We start from the raw sequence: 14,011 nt of genomic DNA on the forward strand, positions 1-14,011 counted from the left end.
AAGAGAGGAGGAGGAGGGGGTCGTGAAGGAACGAAAGAGGGACGATCGGCATGATTCTCCCAAGTAAATAACAGAGGACAAGCCCCCCCCCTCTCCGCTCCTCTCCTTGCCACACAAAGCAACGCGAAATCTGCAGGGAAGCAGCAAGCTCCCTCCAGCCCCCACGCGCCCCAACAAACAGCCAGACACAGACCCGCACAAAACTTACCTCCACTCCACTCCCCACCTTGCAAACACCACCAGCTTTTTGCAATTCAATTGCAAACTTCTTCCAGCTTTCCCCTGGGGACTTGGCTTGCTTAATTTCCAAGCCTTGGTGTTGTTTGGTAATTTTGGGGGTAATTAAATTTTTTTTTTTTTTTGCTTGTTGTTGCTATTATTGTTGTGGTTGTTATTTGGAGAGAGAGAGAGAAATCTCTTAATGTGTGTGTGTGTGCGTGTGTGTTTGGGCTCTACAGCTTGTTGGCTTGCGGGATTATTGCAGCCCTTGCCAGTGCTTCGTGACTGCCCCCAGACCGGTGGCGGGCAGGGCGGGCTGGGCTTTCGAAACGGGCTTGTGCGGCGCGAGCGATGCTAAGAATGTTCGGAATGAGAAGAGGAATGAAATGAACGCGAGGAGCGGACTCTCGACAGCGGAGGCGGAGCCACGGGCCGCGACAGCCCGGGGAGGCGAAGGGGAGGAGCCACGGAGCAGCTGGTGACCTCATTGGAAAGTCCGGGGAGGAGGAAGCCGGAGAGGGGAGGGGAGGAGTTTCTGGGCAGGCTGGGCGGGGGAGAGAGGGAGAGATCAGATCGCATGGGGAGGGGCGGGGGGAAGAGGTCACCGAGAGCCACCTGAGCATCAGCCGGAGGGCAAGAGCTCGGCGCTGAAATGGGATCCTCTACTCACATGCCGAGGCACAATCGGGAAGGCGGAGCGTGGTTTGCTTTGCACACAGAGAGAGGGAGAAAGAGAGAGAGAGAGAGAGTGGGAAGAGGGAGAGGATCATTCCAGCTGCGACTCCCATCGGAGGATACAGGCAACAGGATTTCAGCGCCCTGGGGACTGACAGGGCTGATGCAAACTTTCTAGGGCTGGGTTGTGCGCGCTTGGGAGAGCCGGAGTTTGTGCTTTCCTCGTGAAATGGTGGAAGGAGTGTCTGTCAGGTCGTCCTTTTCATTTTGTTTTTTGCACAAAGAAAGCAAAATTTAGAAATACTTGCACAAAGATGCAAAAACAAACAAACCACGATTCAGAGACGCTCAGTTAGACATAAAATCGGGACAGCAACCTGGAAAAGAACTGCTGAAGCGCAGGCGACTCTGGAGCTTTGCATCGTGATAGTCCATATCGCGTGCCTTTCTTGTCCTTGCGACATCATCGCACCCTTGTGGAAATGCACTCCCGAGGGAGTTGTTGTAAGTCATTTGCAATTAACTATTTGAGTTCCACGTGGAAATGAGAGACATTGAAAATGTGCAACACACGGAGAAATGTTTGCCACGGGCACTTTTGGGGGGCGTAGGACAAAGAGCATATAGTGCAATTCTTAAAACGTCTACTCAGAAGTAAGCACCACTGCGTTCTGCGGGACTTAATCCCAAATTTATAGGATTATGCCCTTAACCAGGACCATTATATTCTGATGCCACAGAACATACATGTAATGTAATAGTTTCCCCTCATATACAGTGCACACCTTTGACGTTATGTTCTATCAGGAGTTAAAACGTTTTTTATTCATGCGAGCATTTACTGGAAATTAATTTTAGGCTAACTGTCCTCTGCTCATTGCTTTATTATGCATCTTGCTGTAATTTTCTTGTATTTTTATTTCATTGTCGTACACCACTTTAGTACTTTTTAAGGGCAAAGTGGTCTTTCTTTATTAAAAGATTTATAAATATCAGTATCATACCAAGCAAATCAGAACAGTTGTGTTATTGAAACTTTCAGTTGCCATCCTAAAAATAATTTTTTCTCCCTGTCCCATTGCTGAAGATTTTTCTCTGTTCCATATCTGGCACGGGCTTCTAAAGCAGAGTTTATTAGTATGGCTAGAACAGTTGCCTTAAAAAAATACCTCCATAAATACCTAAAACTTAGGAATGTTGTGTTTGTTTGTTTGTTTGTTTTGTATTCTGCCCTTCATCCGAAGATCACATGGTGGTTCACAACATAAACATTCAAAATGAGGACACAAAATGCATAATAAAGCAAAAGCAAACCAATAAGTCTTCCCCCCAAACACATTTAAAAGGCCATAGAATGTTAGTCAGTGTTAAATAGAATGGATATCCTTATACTTGTTACAGAATAGTGACAAGCCAAACATCCAGAGCAGCCTTTCTGCCAGGATAGATGTTTATGGGAGAAATGGAAAGGGAATAAGGAGGCAAGATAAGACATGCCTCTCCACCAAAGCAATTAATACAGGAAGCATGCAGTCAGTACATGTGCCCAATGTCATCTTGGAAACGATTCCTCAGGAAGTCTCCCAGTAAGGGAGGCTGCTAGGGTAGGCGGTCAGTTTAATTCAAGGTAGTTTCTTATAGAGAATGACTTAGGAAAGTTATTCTAACTTTTGTTCCTCTGATCCAGATTCCTCTTTCAACCTCCCTTCTGTTCCCCATCCATTATGCTTTCAACTTCTCACTTAGGCTGCACCCTGTAAATGAGGTTGTCTCTGCTTCATCACTTTAGTCTGCCCCTTCTTGGATTTTTGTCCATAGATCTGCTCTTATTGGCTTCCCCTTGGTAGAGTGCCTCCTGGTGCAGCTGGGTTTGTCATGACAGCTGTGAAAGAACATATAAACTCAATGTTACAAGCACAATAGAAAAAAGAAGCTCGCCACTCTGAAGTGTCTACAGCTATTTTCTCCTTCCAATAACCCCCAAATTCCAGATTTCTGTTTCCCCATCCACAAACACAATTCTCCTTTGTTGCTGACAAAACCAGATCTTTGTTGTTTAGCAAAAGTTCATCAATGGCCAGGGAGGGCGGGGTATAAATAAAAAAATATTATTATTATTATTATACAAAGAAAGTAGCAAACTCAGAACATGATTAAAACAAAACAGCTCAATGTTGCAACATCCAACATTCCACACTGCAACCATAATAATAGAACTGTAGGGCACTACAGAAATGGTACCATGTATAATTTAACTCAACCCTTTAACACAAAAGTAGGTAGCATCCCCTGGAATTCCCCCTCCACTTTCATTGTTCTGAATCGTACTCCTTCAGTGACATCCAGTGTTTAACCATTTCATACTTACACTGGTGTGCTGCACCGCACTACTGTACAGGATTTCTGGTTTATGTGGTACGAAGTGCCTTGTAATCTGCTTCCTAATTCTCCGCAACAGCAGCAGATGCAGCCTAAAAGAAGTCGGGAGACAAGGGAAACGTAAGAAAAGCAGGTGGAGCACGTGCAGACAGGTCACATGCAGCCTGCCAAGCCTCAGGAAGTCCAACCCACTTTAGCAATTTTAGCTGCATCAGAATTACGAGGTGTAGGGGCAAATGTTACATTGTGAGTGAGAGAAAAAGTGTGTGAATGAAAGAGCGTTGCATGAGTGTGTGGTTGTTGAATGTGTGTTTCAATACACGTGCCCACCACTACCATCCACACCCACTGGCATGTGGCCCACTAAGGTGGGGCACTCTCATGTGACCCCCCCCCAGGTGCAAAGAAGATGCCAACTCCTGACATAGAAGAAAACACAGAATAGAACCATTTCAAAATACACTAGTTGGGAAATACCTTTCCTAGTGTTGTCCACCCTGTATGATGATCCTGTTGGTGATCCTTTATCTCTGAGCTACTTTTGAAATAATCAACAAGTAGTCCTACTTGGATGGCCGTCTTGGGGGATGCTGCTCTGCCCCATGGATTCTCCAATGTGGGGTGTCATAAGGGTCTGTTTTATCCCATATACTGTTCAACATCTGCATTAAACCGCTGAGTGGTGCCGTTTGGAGATTTGGATTGTGTTTTCAGAAAATGCAACTCTATTTCTCCTTTACATTGGCAGGTGTGGTAATAGTTGTGCTAGACCAGTTTCTGGCCCTGATGATGGACTGGATGAGAGCCAATAAACTGAAGCTCAGTCCAGATAAGGCATTGTACATAGGTGCTTCCTTTGATCAGACAGCTGAGGTTCAACCTGTTCTGGGTAGGGTCATACTCCCCCTAAAGGAGCAGGTCACGTTGGGGGGTACTTTTTGATCCATTTCTGTCACTGGAACCCTATGTGGACAGGTATAGCCTCGATTCTATTGTCTGCACTCTGGTAACTTTCAGGTTAGATTACTGCAATGTATGGGACTATCTTTGAAAAGAGTTTGGAGACTGCAGCTTGAGCAGTGGCCAGATTGTGGCAGGAAGTAGGTTTGATCATATAACACCATTTCTGGTCCAACTGCATTGACCGTCAATTAAGTTTCCATGCTCAATTCAAAGTGCTGATTTCGACCTATAAAGGCTGGTGTGGATCAGGACCCAGTACCTTAGGCATTGCCTCTCCACACATGAACCCACTCAGACACTACATTTATCATCTAAGGCCCTTTGTGTGCCCCCTCTGAGGGAGGTGGAGAGGGTGGCACAATGAGATAGGGCCTTTTCAGTTGTGGCTCCAAGACCATAGAATGCTGTTCCCAGAGAGATGTACCTAGTCCCATTGCTATCAACCTTGAGGCACCAGGTGAAGATGTTCTTATTCACCTGGGCATTTTTGCTCTTAATTGGTGTTCATCTTTTATGTGGTGTCATGAACTAGCAGGACAACGGGGAGGAGGAAGAGGATCCTGGGGGGATGGAGTATAGCCAGGACTGGGACACACCAGTACACGCAGGAGATGGGGAAGGAAGTACTCACAGGGTGACAGAGGATGGTGATTGGATGAGGGTCAATGTACAAGAACCAGAGCATCAGGACCCATCACCAAAGCCAGAGGGGCCCCCATCTCCATGAACATGGTGGACTCTGAGGAGTGGGGAGCACCCCTTCCACTGCTTAGTTCCCTTGTCTAGGTGATGCTTGCTAGCTTTGGGAGAAGGTGTATGATACCTCAGTTGGAGTAGGCTTTGAACAGGTGAGGGTCACATGCCTCATCAAGCTCAGATGCTGCAATCAGCATGCAAATTCCAAAGGGAAGCAGAGCAGAGGTGCTGTGTCTGCTCATCTGCCACTGTTTAATGGACCTAAGTTTGGAAGCTCTGTGGGACAGTGCTTTGGGTTTGACTCTGGACTATATCTTGGACTTCAGACTTGGCTGCTTGGATTGACCCTGGACTGCGTTTCCTGTTTCCTTTGCTTGTGTGGATTGACCCCTAGACTTTGAGCTCTGGACTTGCTGCCAGGTAGGCCAGGGGTTTAGGACAGGGCGGAGGACTTTGTCCTTTTTATATTGTTGCATGCTGAGCACTTTTAGTTGTTTTTCAATCTTCTGATATATTTCAAATTTGTTACTGAATGCTTCTTTAAGAAATTGCTTTGAGACTATTTTGTAGTAAACAATAAAGATAAATACAAAGAATGATTCAAACCAACTAAAATATTCAAAATAGTGAGCACACTTTCAAGTTCTCCAGAGTTCTTCATCAGACTAGAATGTCTTTGAAAGCAGAAAGTTGATGAGGGATTGGGGGGGGGAGAGAGAGAGAGACTTGGATCACTGTTGTAGCCAGAAGATCTAGGTTAGATGAACTGTAGGATGAGAATCATGATTCAGTGTATCTTGACTCTACTAAGGATCAGCCCTTGGGTTTTTTGTTGCCCCAACAATTCTAGGTGTAACCTAGTAGTTCCGTGAGGCTTAATCATTATTTATATGAAGAACTTGGATTGTCCCTAATTTTCTCTTGGGGGTAAACTGGGCTCAAGCAAAGTTTGGCAATGCAAGCCTCTGACTTATGGAAAGCCAAATTAGCCTTGGCTACAAAAGATGGATTGGTGTGAAATGCAAGCCTGTCTTCATCAGAAGAAATGCAGTCCTTTTCCTACTAATATGGCTCCTATATCCCCTACCTTAGTAGGGGGATATAGTTCAGCTGTGCATTGATAAAAAGTTTAACTTTTCTTGCCTGTTGTTATTTTTTGCAGTGCCTGCTTTATGTTGCTTCTGAGTTTCAGAAAGTGAGCAACTCCGCCATGCCCACTTGCATTAACTCAGCATAAACCTCAGACAGGGACAAAATGAGTGACATGAAGATTATGGTAAACAGTAGTTAAGTGCTAGAGGATCTCAACAGAAATCAACTTGATTCACTTCCGGTCTGAATATGGCACTGTGAACATCGCCTCCTCTCTCCTGCCTCTGCTAAATACAGTATATTCTGGACAACTATATTACCGGATTGAGCGAGCAAAAAACTTCACTAATCAGGTAATTATTTTCTTTGTTCTTTTACTTTAACCCAAAGATGGCCAAGCCTAATAATTTAAATGACGGCAAGTGAACTTTTTATTGAAAACACCACAATTACCAGTAAATGCTTGAGAGCAAAGATGTTCCATGCTGTGGGTTCCAATTAAATCTCATTTGCTATATACAGATAAATTCGGTTTGAAAAGTTACTTATCCTAAGTTACTTATCAAGCACAATCCATTCACATGTTGTTGCCGATTGTATTCTGTTTGGATTTATGGTTTTCTGTGCTGTTGGCTTTTGCCATAATAAAACTGACTGAACTGATTATGATGGGAATGTGTGTGTGTGTGTGTGTGTGTGTGTGTGCATGCGTGCTTAAATGCTCTAAGTATCTAGAGTTCCTTTTTGTGTTAAATATGAGGTGTTCTTCCTGTACAGAAGGTTGAAACTGCTATATTGTATCAGTAGTGGCAGAACTTAATGTGTTAAGAAAACAGACCCAGAGTTAAGAGGGAATAACATTTGGGAACTGATTCAGCAGAACAAGAATAAGGACAAAGACACAGAGCAGAGCACAGGAGGATAGACAGACATGGCCAGTAAAAATGCTGAGTTATATTCTGCCAGAGTGACCAATTGAAATAATTGGCTATGACAGCATAAATTACCTGTTGGGGGAAGGAAGCACATGGACTTGATGCTACCTGAATACTGGAGGTGGTTCAGAAAATTAGTCTGCGTGTAGAAAAGGGTTTCTGTGTTAGATTTAGGTGATACTGTTCAGAAAGTTCGCAACATGTTTACCATTCTGCTCCATAAATTTGAGGAAGGATTAGGCGGTGAGTTAGTTTAGATTTGATGCTGACAAAAACTATCTGAACCAGACAAACTAGATACTCGGGATTTGTAAATGATCGTGCACTGCAAATCTGATATAGAAAGAAAATTAGTGACAATAGCACAGAGGGTTTATATTTCATTTAATCTAGGAGGTGGATTAGAAAACAACAACCATGTTGGGAAAACTGGAAGGAAAACTGCTGCCTGCCATTATGGAGACAGGCAGAGCTGGAGCCAGTGTAAGGAGATGGCTCATGAAGCCGAGGTAAATGAATAAAGGCTTTATCTAACGCTGAGTGTTAATACAGTTCAGTAGCGGCACAAAATGCCAAGGAAGTTGTGGGTTGTCCTTCCATTTGGGTTTCTAAGAACTAATTCAGATAGGACAGAAGCCACTGAAACTGATTCCATATATTGCCAGTCCCGAAATGTTTATAATGTAATGACCACCATGCTTATATATTGCTTGCCGCATGGACTGGTCCAAGTATGTGGAGAACCTCCATGTCAGTACACATAATCTGTGTTGACACCCTCCATGTAGTCAGAGCTCTAAGGCAAACAGCTTATAGATATTACAGCTCTTACATGGGATCGTTTTGGGAAATGTCCCTGAGAAAGCCTTAATGGGCTTAGAGTAGGCAGTGTGGGATCATCTGTCCTTCAAGTCTAACACATCCTACTATGGGGGGATTTTTTAATCTAAACCCTAGATCTGATTTTGTGTGTAAAAAAGTAGCCTCAAGTTATCCCTAATTTTGTGGGTGTGTAATTTTTGTGCTCATAAATTATTGCATCCAGTGTAAACCACAGGTACTGCCAGTGGTTTCTGATGTCTAACAGCTTGTTAATTCACTCAGCAAATTACTGTTCAATTCATTGTGGTTACAGAATTACAGGCTCAATTTATTAGAGGTCACTGCTGAAAATCAGGTGCTAAATGAGCTTTGGATGGGAGCATTTTAATTTAATTAAATGTCCAGTGGAACGGAGCCATTTCAGAATCCTCCTAGCTGATTACTGCTTTGCTCAGGTTATCTCGGGTGCCTGTGCACTTTGCTTCAGTTCTAGCATTTCCTCTTCAGCTTCTACAGTTGGAAGAGGTTAGATGTATTAATAACCATGACCATAGGTACATGGTCATACATAAAATTAGTAGAATTTATTTGTTGCATTTGCGCCCTGTCCTTCCTTCTAAGCGCTTGGCATGGTATGCTTCAACTGATGCCATTTTATCCTTGGAAACAATGCTGTAACACAGTGAAGTTGAGACTTACTCAGTGGCCAGAGGTCAATCAGTGATTTTAATCGGCTTGACAGGGGAACTGAAGAACCCAGGTCTCCTGGTCTAATCACAACACTACCCGCTGAACCATACTGACTCTGATTACGAATCACCTTTAAACCTAATGTAAGTGCTAAACAAATATAATACTTGCTACTCTGAGTAATCAGTCTGAGTAGTTCAAACTAAGCAAGAGCACAGGGCCAGCCCTACTATTGGGCAGATTGAGGCAGCTATCCCAGGCAGAATATGCTGGGGACACAGAGCAGTGATGAGTTGCTGGAGGACAGAGCTGTGTGTACTACACCGCCTGCCCTGCACACATTAAGCTAGCCAGCTACCCTCAGGTGTAGTGGATGATGCTCTCTCCACACCAATACAATTAAGAAGTTACAGGTGGGTAGCCGTGTTGGTCTGCCATAGTCAAAACAAAATCGAAAGTTCTTTCTAGTAGCACCTTAGAGACCAAGTATCTGAAGAAGTGTGCATGCACACGAAAGCTCATACCAGGAACAAACTCAGTTGGTCTCTAAGGTGCTACTACAATTAAGAAGGTTAAGTCCTACTCTACCTCACCAAATGATGAGTGCCACAGCAGAGGTTACCATAAGTACCAAAGGCCTGGGTAAATACCATAGTCATGTCTTAGCCTGGCGTTTGAGTAAAATTCAGTTGCTAGCCTGGTTGACCTCGTTACGAGCAATCTTGCAGTATACCATCTTTTGTCCTTTGCCTCAAGCAACAAAACATCTTAGGCCAACCCTGAATGGGCATATGACTGCAAACTATAATAGGATTTTGCTTCCCGTCACTCTTTCCCCCTTCCAATATTACCTTTCCCACTTCTTCTTTCAACTGTATGTGCTTTTCAATGGTCCGGTTAATTTGACTGAGTCCACGTTTGCCCATTTCCCTTGGGAAAGTGGCGTGTGCATCTTCATTTTCTGACTCTCTCTCTCTGCAGAGAGTGGCTAATTCAGAGGGTGGGGGAGAGAAGTGATCAGAGGGGCAGCACCCACACCACTTGCTCAAAAGTCCCCAATGTGTCCAAAGGCCTAAAACAGTTAGCAACTCTTGTTGTAGTAGATAGCAATTAACATGATGCATATTTGGGCTGCAAGTGTGCAACAACAGTGCAGGAAGACCCACTAATTGTTTTCTTACAAAGATGCATTTGTGAAACATGACTTATTGCAATGTTTAATTGTACAGCAAATAACAATTAATATGTAATTTTCTAGGAATGGGTTTTAACTTGCTTGGTTTCCATAAAGGCTGCCCCATAAATTCAAGTTATAAATCCCTCCAAGGTAACAGATGTTTGTTAAATGTGCCAGCTTGATTTGTACAGTAAAAATGGCTTTTAGAAATGTTTAAGCAAGCTGCTTACTCACACTCTCATCTTTCTCTCCTCTGCTTTTGACACCCCCTCCCCCGGTTTCCACCCTTCACCCTCCACTCAGCTCTGAAATCTCTGATGACCTTCTCATTGCAACTTCTAAAGGTCTCAGTTTAGTCCTCATTCTTCTCCTTTGAACTTTATTTTATGCAATTGATTACTCTTTTCTGCTTGACTCCCTTTATGGCCTTTGTTATCCTTTGCTTAGCTGGTTCTCCTTCTACCTGTCCAGTGTTTCCATAGGTGTAAATTCTTCCTCTGCTTTCCCTCTCTCTTCTTGCTGGACTGATCTTCTCTCTTTCTAATCTTCACAATGTCTCTGGATGTCCTTATTAAACCCCATGGCTTCCAGACTTTCAGTACCACCTCTATGCAGATGACCCAGCTCTATCTCTCTACCTTTGAATTGTTGCCTTCCCTCCAATATGACATCTCCATTTTCATCTCTGTTGTCTCTGCTTGGGTGCTGTTCTGTCATCTCAAACTCAATATGTCTGTGAATGAATTTCTCATGTTTTCTCCCAAGCCCTCTTATCCCTGTCCACTTTCCTTATCCATTGACAGTGATAATAGCCATGTTGTTGAGCAAGCATATTACCTTGGTTTTATCATTTATCCCTTGTTCCTTTATTTTCCACATTCAGTCTGTTGCAAATTTATGTTGTTTCTCCTACATTTCAAAAACTAAAACCCTTCCTTTCTGTCCTCTTAGCAAAACTTCTCATCCATCTGACCTGGTTATTTCTCACCTCTCCTATAGCAATCTTCTCTCTCATCTTGCATTGTTTCACCTTGGTCCCCCACATCCATCCAGCATTCTGCTGCCAAAATCATTCACATCCCTCATCACTCTGATCATGTGGTATCACTCAAAAAAAATAATAATACTTACACTGGCTTCCTGTCTGCTTCCAAATCCTGCACAAAGACTTAATCTTTATCTTCAAACCCCTCCCCCTAGTTTTGGCTCTGCCTTTTCTCTGCCTTCTTAGTATATAATAAAATTGCAAGGCTGTCACCATGATGCAGTTCATACAGCTGCCAAGAGGTGCAACATAAGAACAGAACAGCAAGTAGGTGCCGTGGACAAGCCTAACAGGCAGGTGGGTGACAGGGCAAAGCAAGCGGGTTGCATGGGGTAGCAGGTGGCTCAGGTGAGCCGCAAAGGAACAGGCAGGATAGGCCACAGCAGCTACCCAAGAAATGTCCTGAGGCTGCCAACCTCACACCTTAATTGAAAGGTATCATGTTTGGGTTGGCACTGGCTGATTTGAAAGTTCTGTTTATGGTGAAGGCTTTAAAACATTTGAAAGGCTCCAGGTTGTGGAAGACTGATTAGGTTGGGGAAGGCATTCCCAAAGACCTACACACAAGATTCTCCCTTATGGCACATTTGATTCATCTACTGTAAGGAAAGAAGCAGAGGGTTTTCTGACAGCACTGTGACCTCATGCTCATGCTCTGCTCCTTTCCATGAGGACAGGGATGGGGAACTTGTGACCCTCCAGCTGTCGTGGCATTGCTGGCTAGATGGGATTTAAAGTCCAGCAATACCTGGAGGGCCACAGGTTCCCCACCCCTTACTTAGGAAGGGCTCCTGAAAATGATGAAATCAAAATCTGAGTGTTTGCATGAAGAGAAGGGGATAAAAAGGAGTTGGTAAACCAAAGCCTCAAATATGGGGTGGAGAACAAGAGGGTCCTGAGATTGTCCTGAGCTCACAAAACAGACTGTAGCCAGGAAGACTTTGGCATTCAAAGCAATCCTGAATTTTCATGATGGGCTCTGTAGTGGCAATTAGTTTTCTGTTGTATAATATTATGGTTATTTTTATACCGGGAGGTACTTGAGGAAGGCTTGCTTCATGATCTGAAGTGAAATTGAAAATAGTTGAAGCAAAATTAAACAGCATGTTCACAATATCCTGTATGTTGTTTGGAATTATTATTATTATTATTATTATTATTATTATTATTATTATTATTATTATTATTATTCCCCTGGCATGTTTTCCTTCTAAAATCCCTAGAATAACGTTGGGGTAGAATGTTCCACCCTCACATGTTTCTTTTTTCCCCAAATGCCTCTTCAAGCTGGTATTTGGTGACCTATTGCACCACCGGTGCCATCTGTTCGAGAGTGACATTTTCATAGATTTTGGCATGTGATAATCTAGAGCGTAGACCTTGTTCAGTTGCTGCAACTGCTTAGTGACAGCAGGAACAGAGATTGCTCCCATGAAAGGGTGCAGGGAAATTAAAATTGTTTGGCAATCCCTTGTAGGGCACTCTTCCACCTCTTGCTTACACCTATCTGAATTTGATATAGGTTACACCTTGCAAGTCCATTTCAAAGTGATTGCCAACCGTTGTGAGTCTGCTTTGATTAGGAGATGTGACGCCAAGTTGGGGATACCTAGAGATGGAAAGCTGAAGCCTTATGACCCTATCCTGCCCGTGTTTTTCTCTCCAGGTGTTCTTTAGGAAGGGGTCTTGTTAACTGAGGGCCATGAGTCCCTAAAGCTGTAATTCTCCAGGGTTTATTCTGTTTTATTTTGTCACTCTAGTCAAGCTTTCAAAATGGGACAGGCTTAAAATCTCCCTTTCTCTCAGTCTTAGCAGAAGGCATATATATATATATATATATATATATATATATATATATATATATATCCCAGCCACTCTGCTAACCTGCTTGACAAACACATTTTAAAATAATAATGCAAGTCCTCCCAACCTAACCACCTATGGAGCAAAATTTTTTTCCTTTTTTAAAAAAATAACTTTACAAACAAGAGAACACTTTTGTGTCTGGTGCTGCTCACTCACACAAAACAGCAGTGGAAGTAAAAGAAGCAAGAAGCAAGGCTGCCCAAGGAACGCACTCCTAAAGCTTGGCTGGGTAGATGCAGCCTTCAAGGAAACAGTTCTGAGCATGCTCAGAATAGATGCATGATTCTGTTATAGGTTAAGACTATCATGTGCGGCTGTTCATGAAGCAGTCCTGACTCCTCCGTAAGTTGCTGTGATTGACAGTCTTCATAACAACAGATGCGGTTGGAGCCTTCAATAGCAGGGCTTAATTTCAGGCAGTCTAAGCCAGGGGTAGGCAACCTAAGGCCCGTGGGCCAGACCCTGCCCAATCGCCTTCTAAATCCAGCCCTCGGACGGTCCAGGAATCAGTGTGTTTTTACATGAGCAGAATGTGTCCTTTTATTTAAAATGCATCTCTGGGTTATTTGTGGGGCATAGGAATTCGTTCATTCCCCCCCCCCCAAAAAAATATAGTCCGGCCCAACACATGGTCTGAGGGACGGTGGACCAGCCCATGGCTGAAAAAGGTTGCTGACCCCTGGTCTAAGCAGTCACATGGGAAGGACCTCTTCGCCACAGCTATACTTTTAGATTAGTATCTAAGAGAGTTGACTGGGCCAAGAACAGAAGATTGACAGAAATGGTTGCTTCTCTGAGTCCAAATAGAAGTAAAAAAAGTGTTTGGAACAGGAAAGAGTGTATGGATTTGAAATTTTGAAGGGATTTTTTTATTTTTAATTTCCTGACATTCTCAGTTGGAGTCCTGTGCCCCAGTAGCCCAGCTGGACCACTGTTGATGGCTTGGCTTCCAGTACTATGAGTATTGTAGCAGACTGCAACCCACCCCCCACTGCAAGTTATCTCTAGCACACCGGCCTGCAGTCTCGTTTCCCTTGCTATTTGTGGGTTCTGCCTTCTCCAATATAGGACATTTAAATCTTGGAGTGGGGAGCAGATGCCTCATCGGTAGCTTCAATGCACGAGCATGAACACAAAGGCACCATGCAGTGTGCTGCTTGCCAGTTTGCACACTGCACCCATTCAAGTAAATTTCGAGCTGTTGATAACATATTGGCATCTGTATTTTCTTGTATATCTTAAAAGAAGCTATTGAACTGTTTTCCAGGATAAATATGTATATACATAATGCAGCCATTAAGAAATAAGGAGGCAGAGCTTTGTAGTTTGAGCCTATGGTATGCAGCACCTCAGTTCTAGGGGAAAAGCAAAGAGGCCCTTACTGTCAGTCCACCCCCCCCCCCCAATATATATATATATATTAGCCATTTATTGCATCCCTGAATCTGTATG

General features: G+C 43.5%; 1 protein-coding gene across 11 annotated transcripts in view; it reads right to left on the reverse strand.

Annotated features, from left to right (window-relative positions):
- The window catches only part of TEAD1 (TEA domain transcription factor 1), a 178,529-nt gene extending 178,178 nt beyond the window's left edge, over nucleotides 1-351 (reverse strand). For all 11 annotated transcript variants that reach the window (XM_033152197.1, XM_033152266.1, XM_033152274.1 and 8 more), the window contains exon 1: nucleotides 209-351. The gene's annotated coding sequence lies outside the window, so the exon portion shown is untranslated. The remainder of the gene's footprint in view (nucleotides 1-208) is intronic.
- Nucleotides 352-14,011: the final 13,660 nt, after the last annotated feature.

The sequence above is a fragment of the Lacerta agilis genome, chromosome 1 (assembly GCF_009819535.1).
Source record: "Lacerta agilis isolate rLacAgi1 chromosome 1, rLacAgi1.pri, whole genome shotgun sequence".
NCBI lineage: Eukaryota > Metazoa > Chordata > Lepidosauria > Squamata > Lacertidae > Lacerta > Lacerta agilis.